General features: G+C 42.2%; 1 long non-coding RNA gene across 4 annotated transcripts in view; it reads left to right on the top strand.

Moving 5' to 3' along the window:
- The first annotated feature begins 301 nt into the window (after positions 1-301).
- LOC114016436 (uncharacterized) overlaps positions 302-11,261 on the top strand; it is a 53,423-nt gene continuing 42,463 nt past the window's right edge. For 2 of the 4 annotated variants that reach the window (XR_008730363.1, XR_008730364.1), the window contains exons 1-2: positions 302-637; positions 1,965-2,120. This is a non-coding gene — a long non-coding RNA (uncharacterized LOC114016436). The remainder of the gene's footprint in view (positions 638-1,964; positions 2,121-11,261) is intronic. The other 2 variants (XR_008730362.1, XR_003560874.2) reach the window with 1 other exon arrangement.

The following is an 11,261-nucleotide window of genomic DNA, read 5'->3' as shown; positions in this document are numbered from 1 at the left end:
AAAGGCGCCCCTCCAAGAAATAACATGAATTTATTTTACCTTGCCAAGACACGACTCGGGACAAAAAGCCGGCCAGCACTGCCACCAGGCCGGTGACGGCTCCTCGCCCCCTGTGAGGACACCTCTACCACAGGGCGGCGGCCTTTGCCGCTCCTCTCGCGGGCGCTAAAATGGCGGCGGGCCAGCCGCGGGGGGGGAGCTGCCCTCGCGCGGGCGCCCCCCCGCCCCCCCCGCAGGGCGCAGCCCGCGCCACCACGGCGGGCGCGCGGAGGGGGGGCTGTGGAGCTGCCAGGGGCGGCGGTCGCGGAGGGTGGTGGCCGTGGCAGCCGCCGCCCCCGCTCCCCCGCCCCTGTGAGCGCCGCTCGGAGCGGCGCCTCCGTCCTTGTGGTGCCGCAGCCACGGACGGGGAGCCTCTTGTGTGTCGGGAAAAGCGCCGCCGAGGCAGCGGTGCTTCACAGTTTGAACCCAGTGCCGTCTGAGAGTCGGTGACTGCGTTTGGCCTGGCCTCAGAAAACCGGTCGCTCCCCAGCCGCTCCCTTGCAGCAGTGAGGGGTTCGACCTGGCCTCAGGAGGGGCTTTGGTGACCCCGGTGGAGCTGCACAGGGACGTCGCTGGTGGGGCAGGTGGGAACGATGAGGTAAAAGTCACGTTAGGATGACTAAAGGGAGTGGGTGGCTTGGTGACGGTACTGAGGCCCTTCTTTTTTTACACCTGGTGGTGTGGCTGGTGTTGCTTTTTCATGCTTGAATGCAAATCTTCTCATGAGCAGGTAGAGCTGCGGGTAACGAATTGCATCACCGGTAAAGAGATGCGCTGCCTTTGCACAGCAATGCATCTCAGAGCCAGGAGAGGTCAGCTCTGTGCCCCTGTAAAAGATGCTGCCTTCAGGTTTTCCTCGGAGAGAAAGGTGAGCTTTGTATTTATGCTTGGAAAAATAATAAATAGGCCAGGGAGATGGCAAAAGGATTCCTCAACTGTTTCATTCGTGCCCCAGATATTTATCCTCCCAGCCCTTTATTACTTTTAATTTTTCTGGACTAGAAAAATCTGTAGCAGCTTTTACTTCAAAGTGCAGGGTAAAGCAAATAGTGTAATACCTTGGACAAAATTTGGACCAAACGCTCACCTTGATGAGAGCTGTTGTTATTCTGTACGTGTCCTCAGTTAACGCGAGGCATTTTGTCTCTTTGATATAATGCCTTAGCCTGCAGATACATCAGGAGAGGTGCTTATGGGGTGCAAAAGCTAGTATAACTTTTGTTTTTGTATCAGAGGAGCAGAGACAAGCTGAAATACAAGTGGCCACTTTCCCCCAGACTGCAGCCAGAATCAAACATGGTTTTGGACTTTTTGTTTTGGTTTTTGCCTCTTTCCTTCTTATTTATGGGGAGAAACTAATACGCCATATACAATCTAGTGTTGCAATGGCTTTCCCTTGCTGTCTTTTCTGCCTGTGATCTTGGGACCTTGGAAGGTAGTGGTGCACCTCAAATGGTATACGACTATACCCTGTGCATAACAGACAGAATCTTGAGGCACAGAAGAACCCTTATTTTGGACCTGAATTATCAGGCTAGTTGAGCCATATGAACTCAAGTTGTGCATGACACAAATGGTAAGATTTACTTGCAAAAGCACAGCCTTGCAACACTGGCAGCCACCTGCTCTTTTGCAGGCCAAAGGCCCCATGGGACTCACAAGAGACTGCAGCATGTCAGCAGACAGTCCTGCAGTCTTTTCTGGTGGACTCAGCACTTGAGGCTGCTGTAGCAAGAGATGGGAAAGTAGGAAATAGTTTTTATATCCCACTGAGCTCCATCAGATGGGATTACCGGCTGACATCTGCATCCCAACTCAATTGAGTCCAGCCAGCTGGCTGTCAGGCTGAGGTGTCCAACGTGGGCGACAGCCAGTTTGCATGGAAGATTTTGAAGCTCCTCATGTTGTTGCTGTTTCGCCTCCAGGCCTCATCTCTGATTTCTTGCCAGAGCAGGAAGCAAAGCTTCTTCTAGCCCAGTTTTGCAGACCCAAAGAATTCAGGTGAAGATTTCTGATTTTCTCCAGAACTTTGAACTGCCTGTCATGGATTCTGGTGAAGCTACCATTAATGAAAGCTACAGGTATAAATCAAAGATGTGATTCAGAGAGTCAAGTTCTCATTTTGATGCAGTGTAAAGCATCTGTTGTGAATTCAGCACATGTAACCTCTCACTGATGCTAAAAGAAATTAAGTATGTGAAATGGAGAGGGCATGCCACATACATGAACTGAGCAAGCCAACTTATAGTCTCAGTTACACTGATGTAAATGTAAGGTAGTTCATTAACTTTTAGTGGTGTTAGGTTTATACCACTGATATACTCATTTAGTCTACTTTAATAATATATATAAAAATGTGTTTCCATTTCTTGTTAGTGGTTGATCTGAGGCTTGGGAAGCCACCACGTGAGTTTACAGAGCAATCACTACTAATCCACAGAGTGGTGCTGTTGTATTTTGGATGTACTGCAACAGAGTACAGACGTTTCTTTAGTCTGTTTAATTTAGCTAAGCTTTTGTCCAGGTGGCATTGTAACTAAGGACAGAATTTAAACAAAATACTTCACATTTCTTTTCCAGGCATTTAGCCTCTGAACAATAAGGGTTCTGTCCTAATTGCAATTTCATGTATCTGGATTAGTTTTCATGTTTTTCAACTGTGCTCTTGTCATTGTTTGCTATAAGTGAGTATTAGTGTTCTTTGACCTGGTTCAGGATGGGAGAGGGATGTCTGTCCTTCTCAGGTCTTTTGTCCCTCAGCGTATGAGGTAGTGTGGCCACAGATGACAGCTGTGGACTATGCCATATAGCAGGGCTTCCCTCAGTGTGAGGCTTAGGATACAGGAGAGCCTAAGTGCAGGAGCCAGGGTAACACCTCTTGCTCACCAAGTAGTGTGTGATAGTCACAGGTGTCCTCTACTATATGCCTGAGTAGAAACAACACAGTTGATACTGGGTCAGACTTCTCTACCTTATGCCACCACACGCTCTTGTCTACATTACTCCATGACAGTTTAACTCTGAGAAGAGACTATTTTGATTCCCATGCCCATAAACTCGTAGCCTTTCTGAGGTGATTGCCAGCGACTCCTATCTATACCATTTTGTGCCACTAAATAAATTGGTCTTACTCTATTAGAATTTACTGCAGTCTTGGTTATTGTGGAGAATTAGGCTACTTTTATCTGAATTGTTTATTCATCAGCTACAGGTCACAAAAGTCAGGTTCTTAACTTCTCAGACAAATCATCCCTTGCAGGCCTTTTTGCGCTTTCCTGAATTCTCTCTTCTGTCTTCTTTGACTCCTTGACTGTCGTGCCAAAAAAGCGGGAACTAACTGCTGCTTCACAAAATGATAGGTCTCTTGATTTTTTTTTTTGAGCCTCACTGGTGATCTAGCTTGAATCTTGCCTAGTTACAAAATAACAGAGGAAGTGGAGATATTTTATCTTAGCTATAAGGTACGATTTCAGACAGTTTGGATTTGAGATCTCAATTGATGTGGCCAGCCCTATGGGAATGGCTTTGACCTGGTTTCTAACCAGTGCTCCCTTGGATAGTTTAAAATAATTAGAAGATATTTGTGTAAATGTACTCTGATGGATACATAATATATTATGCTGGGGAAAAATAATTGCAATTCTACGAAGGATAAAGGATGAAATGAGACTAGCTCTGCTAAGAACAGAGATAGTTTATCCTTGTTTGAGAAATCAAGAGCAGATTCTGTACAGAGAATCTATATTGTTTCACAGGAGAATTGTCTTGTTTAATGTCTGCATGTGCAGCTTTAATACATAAGAGGCTTTCAGGGTATATTGCAAAACATTGATGAAAATAGAACACATTGCTAATAGAACACTTGGTTAATGTGGATGATGGTCTGGTAATCTCTTATCTCTGCATGCAGCATATACAAGGCTTAATTCATAAAGGCTGATTCTGTCATTCTTTCTCTGCTTAAACTTATTTTAATATATACTTCCATATCCAATTCTTGACCGTTTTACCTATGTAGCTTAAAGTGTGTGTCACAGATTTATTACAACACGCATTACACAAATTTTGTCAGCAGCAAGTTGTGAAAAAGCTTTATTTTGAACAGTAGTTTCTTTAGCTACATGCTCGCAAGATGCCTGCCACTGCTCCGTGAGATGCTGTTTTCAGTTGCCAAAAAGTTCACAGCTTTCAGAGGAAACATTTTCCATGTTATGTATCTGCTTTGGGCTGATATGTATCTATACAGTTTAAGCTCAAATAGTTCTGCCATTTCTGGGAACGTGTACAGGAAGATAAACAAATTCTTTGTTGTTGTTGAGAAGACCTGTGTGCTTTGTAGAAAAGTTTTTGATGTGATGGGGAGATTGCTCTTTTGCCAGCTGGTGCTTTTTCTAGCCTGCACAAACATACCTCTGTCTGGCCAGGCTGCAACTTTTGAAAAACTTGATTTGTAGGTGCTCAGTAAAAGATTTTCCAGAGCACAGAGATAGATTTAGCCTAGATATCTTGCTTGTAGGATGCTACATCCTCTCTCACTCCTTTCCAGCTGCCCTGTACACCAGTCCCACAGAATGGCAGGGAATACTTATTTCAGGATGAGCATTTTTCAGTATTTGTTCCCACTGTGTATGTGGAGGGCCTCTTCCAGGTTAGGTATTAGAAGAGGTGGTAGACTGGGGCAGGGACAACCCTCACCACTGTTTGAGAAAGGGAGAGCTTCAAGGCAAAGCAGCATAAAGAGCTTGTTAACCACTTGCCCAGGTAGAAAATGCTTCCTACCAGAACTTGCAGTAGAATGTGGGACTTCCAGTCAGCATCTTCCTCCACAGCCAGGAAACAGCTTTGAAATCCACTGGCAAAATATGTTTCATATTTTCCTTCACTGACTAATCCAGTTTAAGGTTAACAATTCACATGAATAAGCAAGTGCTCATTTAGCTCAAACTAAGTATCTGTATAGCCTGGAATTTCTGCTTTTTCAGTAAAAAAGTAAAGTTAATAACATTAAAATAAATTTAATGCTCTGAAGTTAAGCACTCCAGATTTGTGATGTGAAGTCATTAGTCTCCTTGCCTTATTTCCTATGAGTCCTCCAGATTCTATAACAAATAATCCAGGGATTCTGGAGACAGCAGTGTTATTTACTGGATAGCTTTCCTACACTCTCAGACTGTCTGCTCTCCACAAGCATTTTGCAGAGGCTGTTTGGAAAAATAGGACGTACTCATGTACTTAAAAACAGCAGGATAGCATATGCACAAAGGGGCCAAGTTTCAACAACCATAGTATTCTTAGCTCCTAACTGAAGTTTTAGACTGCACAGTGATTTTGCTTAGCTTAATACAGCTTCAGAAAGGGAGAAGCTGTAAGATTAACTGAAGAAACCAAAACACTGAAACAGGATAAATCTTACCTTGTTTGAAGAGAAAGTAAGCCAAGTATCAGAGCCTTCTTAGCTGGGGAAATGGTGAGATTTGAACAGTTTTCTGCCTTTAAATGTTTATTCAGTTTCCTGTAAGTTCCATTTTGTTTTCTTTTTCCCTTGGTTGCATATCATGAACTCAACAGTTGCAATTTTACAGAAAGTTAAGGACCAAATTGTTTGTAAGTACTTAAGTTTAGGAAATGGCCAGTGCAAAAAAGCGTGCATCTGTTTCAAGTGACAACAAGGCATTTGGCACTGACCAGTTCCTGGAGGTTTGGGGCTACAGTTTTTGCAGACACAACTCCATTGACTCCCCTGAATAAGCCAAATACACTCCAACTGTTTTTACTTGCTTTCCCTTCATGATGGAATTTGGCGTGCCTGTGTCTCTGTTCCTGTGGGGCTCTGACACATACTGGTGCGAAGCCCAAGGATTGCAGGTGTAGAGTGTTGTACATAATATGCAGGGTTAAACAGTGACAGCAATTCTCTGTAAGCTGTTACATTTCTTAATTTTATGGTCATCTCTTGAATTGGGTAAATATATCTGTGATTGTGTTCCATGTAGCCTTTTAACAAAGACGTAAAGAAAGAACTATTTTCTGGCCTTTTAAGCATTCCCACTTTCCCATTCCTAAACACTACTCGGAATCAGTGAGAGTATCTTTGGAACCATTTAATCTATGCAGCAATTAGGCTTTGTTATTAGTGAATGGCTAAATTTACATGCCCACCAGCATTCTTTTTAACACTGGTAGCCTGAATTAGAGAAAGCCTGATAGTTCTGCAATGTAAAACTCATGGTTTAGTGTCCCCCTTCTAAAGAAAAAGGCCCCATGGCCTCTTCTTCCTTGTGCGCCTTTTCTGTCTGCATGTTAGCCAGGTGACATTTGTTTGAAAACAGAGTCCTTTGGGGAAAATTCCCATTTTTGCATAGGACAGGACAGCAAATAAGGAAGTGGCTGGAGATCAGTCTGTTTTGCTTCACTGTTTTTCACAAATTGTTAATTCTTTTTTTGGATGATTTTGCATAAGTATTAACATTTGCTGTGGAAATTTAGTGAGCTTGTCTGAGGATAAAGGGCAATACTCTGTATGTTCTGCTTTGTTGCTTTTTTTGCAGAAGAATGTGCCCAGTTACGTATCGGGTAGATTCACCTATGAGACTGTCTCATGGTACCCGTTGCATTTCCCTGTGGCAGTCTGGACCTTCTCTACTTTGGATTTGTAATAAAGGCAGGTGGTGTCACTGTCACACACTCTTTCTCAGGTCTCTTCCGGGACAGAGGAAGTAACCTTGGAGGTGCACTGGGGAAACAGTGATGTAGTGCAATTTAATTTTCTTGAAGGCAGAGGCCTTTTGTTTCAATGGAGGTAGAAATGGCTCTGAAAACATCTAGAGGGGAATTGGGATAGGATTTGGTTTCTGAAGAATGTGTGAAGACATGCAGTTGCTTTCAGAAGGTAATGGGCTTTCTGAGAAAGCAGTATTTCAGGATTGTGTTTGTTTTGTCTGGCTGGGTTAAGAACTTGATGCCTAAAAGGGGAAAAGGAAGAAGTATTCAACAGGAGCTCAGCTGAAGGATGCATGAGGATAAAGGAAGTCATGCAGAGGAGATGCAGTCAATAACTTTTTTTTTTTTTTTGGTGACAAATTAATATGCTCTTACACTTACTGGGATCCCACCTTCTCCTTGCCAATTGCCAGGACTTGTGTGTGGGCTCTTTCCATGCTGTCAGTTACCATACTTCATTAATGACCCTTAAGAGTCTAACATTAACACCTGTTTGTGGTAATTTCCTGTCACTGTTTACTCTCCCAGATGGTACAAATACAATATGCCCAGTGTGTTAGGCATTTGTCAGTAATATACTCTTTGCCAGCTAAATGCCATTCATTTTGAATTTGACAGTCATTTCATAGCCTGAAGAGTCTGTCCTCTAAGTCAAAAGCAGAAATCGTAGACAGATTTTAGATTCTCACAGTAAATAGGAAAGAAAGAGCCCAATTGTTTGTCCTTCGTCGTACAGTTTATTTTCTTGTACCAAAAGGGTAGAACTGAGGAAAAGCAGCAACTTAAAATCTAAATGAGTGCATAAGACTGAGACGGGTGGCTGCAGTGCAGTTGGATAGGGTGCACTCATGTGATCCTGAACCTGTTATTTCATGAACAGAAGAAAATATGTGACTTTGTTCTGATGACTGAAAGCCACAGATATTGGAAGATTTTGCTGCAGAGAAGAATGTGGTTTCCACATCTTGAATTAAGTCTTGCTGTTGCCTTGGGAAGATATTTAAAGAAGCAACCAGAAGGCTGATAAACAGTGTTTCTGGAGTGCTCTGAGAAGTCATCCAACACTGGCCAAAATATTCTGTGTGTCATGCATGGCTTTGATTTCCAGCTCTCCTGGAGCAGGGAACATTTTTTTTTTTTTTCTAGCACTGTAATGTACCATGTCCATTTCCACTTCTAGGAAAATGTTTTATATTGATACCAATAAGAAAACCATATTGATGCCAACTATCTTGGCTTTATCAGAAATTAAAAAAGTTACAGACACACGCATGTGTGAATTTTGAGCCCAATAGGCAAAAGTCTAAAAGATGATTAAGTGAATACCTCTGCTAACCCATAGACCAGTTGTTCACTACAATCATTACTATCTAAATTGCTACATTCTGCACAGGAAAGGTCAAATCGGGTGCTCATGCCAACGGAGAGCATATAGACACATTCTTCCAGGTCAGATGGTGTTATTTAGAGGCTGAATCCCTGACAGCTGTGCCTCAATAACAGAGATGGTGGTAAAGCATTTATCTCTTTTCCACACAGGCAAATATCCAAAGCTCATTATTTTACAGGACCAAGCAAAACAAAGCCCTTGTGGAGCTGTGAATGCATTCAATTATTGTTGAGGTCTTTAACATGGTGCATGTCTGGCTGTTGTGTGTGTGTATAAATGCTAAAGTCAATTAAGAATGCAAGCCATTTTTTAGCTAAATAATCAGGACAATTTAAGAGGCAGATTTTGAGTACTGTTTCTTTGCTCATAAAACCTTACACATCTGAGCGAATATAATCTTACTCACTCATCAGCTTCTGCCAGGAGATGATGGATAATTTGTCAGTAATCCCCTCAAACCTGGACACTGGGTTCTTGTAAGTAAAAAAGTTCTGAGAGGAGATAAAGAGCAAGGCAAAATCTGCAGCTTGAGAAAAGCCACTGAGGAGTCAGCAACTGAGAGATCAATGAGAGGCCATCTCCCCCCCAGGCTATTAGAGCAGAGAAGGTTTTTTAATACAAGGAATCTATATCACAAATAGGTAATAGTCCATTTTACATTTCAGTGCTGCACCAACATTATCCCCAACATGCTGGGGAAGGTAGCTTATGAGTAAGGGGACCCAACTGAGCAACCATTGCCTTTGTTCTCTTTGTCATATTGGAGTCTCATATCTTGGAAACAATCTTCAGGCTTTTGTGGATGTGGAATATGGCTGCAGTATGCCATGGAGCAAACTTATGATTAAAGATTTTACTGTAGGTCTTACCAGCCTTGATATCCAAAACTTCTGTCAGTTTGTGTGAAAAGCAACCCCTTCCTTTTTTTTTTTTTTTTTTTTTTTTGGTTTTATGTGTTGGCAAAGTCATGCATTGCAACACTGTAGTGGCCACAGTGCACTGCTTAAGAAGATGAAAGGAGTCAAAAAGACAAAGAGAGACAGAAAAGCTCGGGGGTATCTGGCTTCAATGGTAATGATTATGATCTGAAGCTTCTTTTGTTCCCTGCATCCCTCCCTTTGATGCCCTTCAGTGAGGTGGGTATGATAAGAGAGATTACCTCTAAATTCAGATAGTTTTTGCATGCTGTTTTATGTGTGCTTCTACAATCATCACTGGATACCTTTAACAACAATGGGCAGCAAAGAGCAGGGAGGAGATAAAAACACACCTAGGACATGCTTTGGGATTTGGAATTGCCAAACAGCTGACTCAAGAGTTGACTTTTTCAATCCAGACAGCCAGTAAAGGCTGGTTTATTTTGGAAGTGGCCTTCTTCTTCACTGTAACTCCCCACTGATAACTGAGGTTTAGTTTCCAATATCAGAAGATGTTTGTTTTTCTGGTTGTATGGTAAAGAGCAAGACTGAGTTTTGAGGCCCAGGCTCAGATTCAAAGGGTCAGAGTGGCTCCCTATGTATGAAGAAGCTGAGGTTTCTAGCATTGCTGGAGGGGGCTGTGCAGTCCAGAGCAAGCCTCCCTCATCACAAATGTTGGGTACCAACTACTAGAACATATTTAATGCTCTTGAAAGCTTTGTTCAGTATGGGACTTAAAAACTGGAATCCTTCAGCAGTGCCTGGGCCACAAATTCTCTGAACAGCTCAAGGATGGTTTCTGCAGTACTGGCAGCCCTGCAAGCTCAAGCAGGGTGCTGGAGAGCCTGCTGTGTTCTTTCTACCTCCTTTATCACTATCAGTCATAAAAACTAAGTAGTTGGGAATTAGATGACAATTTAAGTGCTGATAAATATTGAGGAATAATGGAATATGTCTGGCTTCTCTTAAAACTGTGATGAGATGGCTGAGATAACAGGATTAAGTGTGTATTTGCATGTGTGTGTATGTATATGTATTCACAAAACAACAGGACTAAAAGTATAGGCGGAAATAAATGCATTTGTGAGAGATATTTCTCTCTTTTCAACTTGCGTTAGCATTTAGAAGTGCTTACAGAACGACCTTTACAGGTGTGCTTGATCAATCTGTTCTCTACCTCAAACAAATCTCTTACCTGACTTTGGAAAAAGTACACCAAATCTCATAGGGGCACAGAGCCTGAGCAGAAAAATTTGGAACCATGTCTGCTATTCATTCTTTTGAGCAATATTCATAGAGAGCTATGGAAACTGTGTGGGATTCTAAATCTTCCTCTACAAGTTGACCAACAAATAATAAATGAGACATTCTTGTGTCAATAGTGGAGAGCTCGCTCTCTCTGTCTCTCAGGCATGCTGTTGTCAATGTGTGCTCAGGGCAGTCTGCATGACAGTTGTTAATATTAGGAAGAAAGCTCAGAGCACTGTCTGTAGTCTTGGGCAGATGGAGCATCCTAAAAGATGCTTTACTTCAGTCCAGGCAGTATTTAGCCTGGACATTAGTTTGTGAGCTTAGTGTCAAGAACACATCTCAATACAGAACTAGAATTTTCCAGATGTCAAAGCCCATTTGCACAAGTTTGAATCCTTTTTATTTTTAAACACTGCTCCATTGCTTTCTTGCTCTATATGATACCTTTTTTATTGGCAGCAAATGTGATCACTTTGAATACACTGTTATATATAGTTTTAATTACGTCTTTGTACTTTGATTTATGTGAATAACACGTTCAGCATGATCCTGTGTCACAGACTATCATCAAAATAGATTTCCCTCTAGAGAGTCTTTGGCTTGGCTATAACAACAGATATTTTTTCTCAAAAATATTAAGGAGATTCATTAAAGACAAGGCTAGAAAGGAGAGAGAAGTTCCTCAGTTTTCAGTGCAGGTAGACCACTAAAAGTTTCGGAGTAGGTTTCTCTTAATACTGATGAAGGTTTAATTCTTGAACAAGAATTGCTATTCTGTCTGACTCTAAAAGAACTTGCATTACTGTTCCTGAGCCATATGCTGTCTTTACAGCCTGTATGCGCTTTTGTGTATGTGTATACCTGCTGCTACCAAATTGCACTGCCCCAAAAGCAGCCTATACTCTATAGCAGTATATGCTATGAAATTCAGGTGGAACATTCCC

The sequence above is a fragment of the Falco cherrug genome, chromosome Z (assembly GCF_023634085.1).
Source record: "Falco cherrug isolate bFalChe1 chromosome Z, bFalChe1.pri, whole genome shotgun sequence".
Lineage (NCBI taxonomy): Eukaryota > Metazoa > Chordata > Aves > Falconiformes > Falconidae > Falco > Falco cherrug.
The sequence above is the reverse complement of the archived record's forward strand: the minus strand, read 5'-3'. Positions and strand labels throughout refer to the sequence as shown.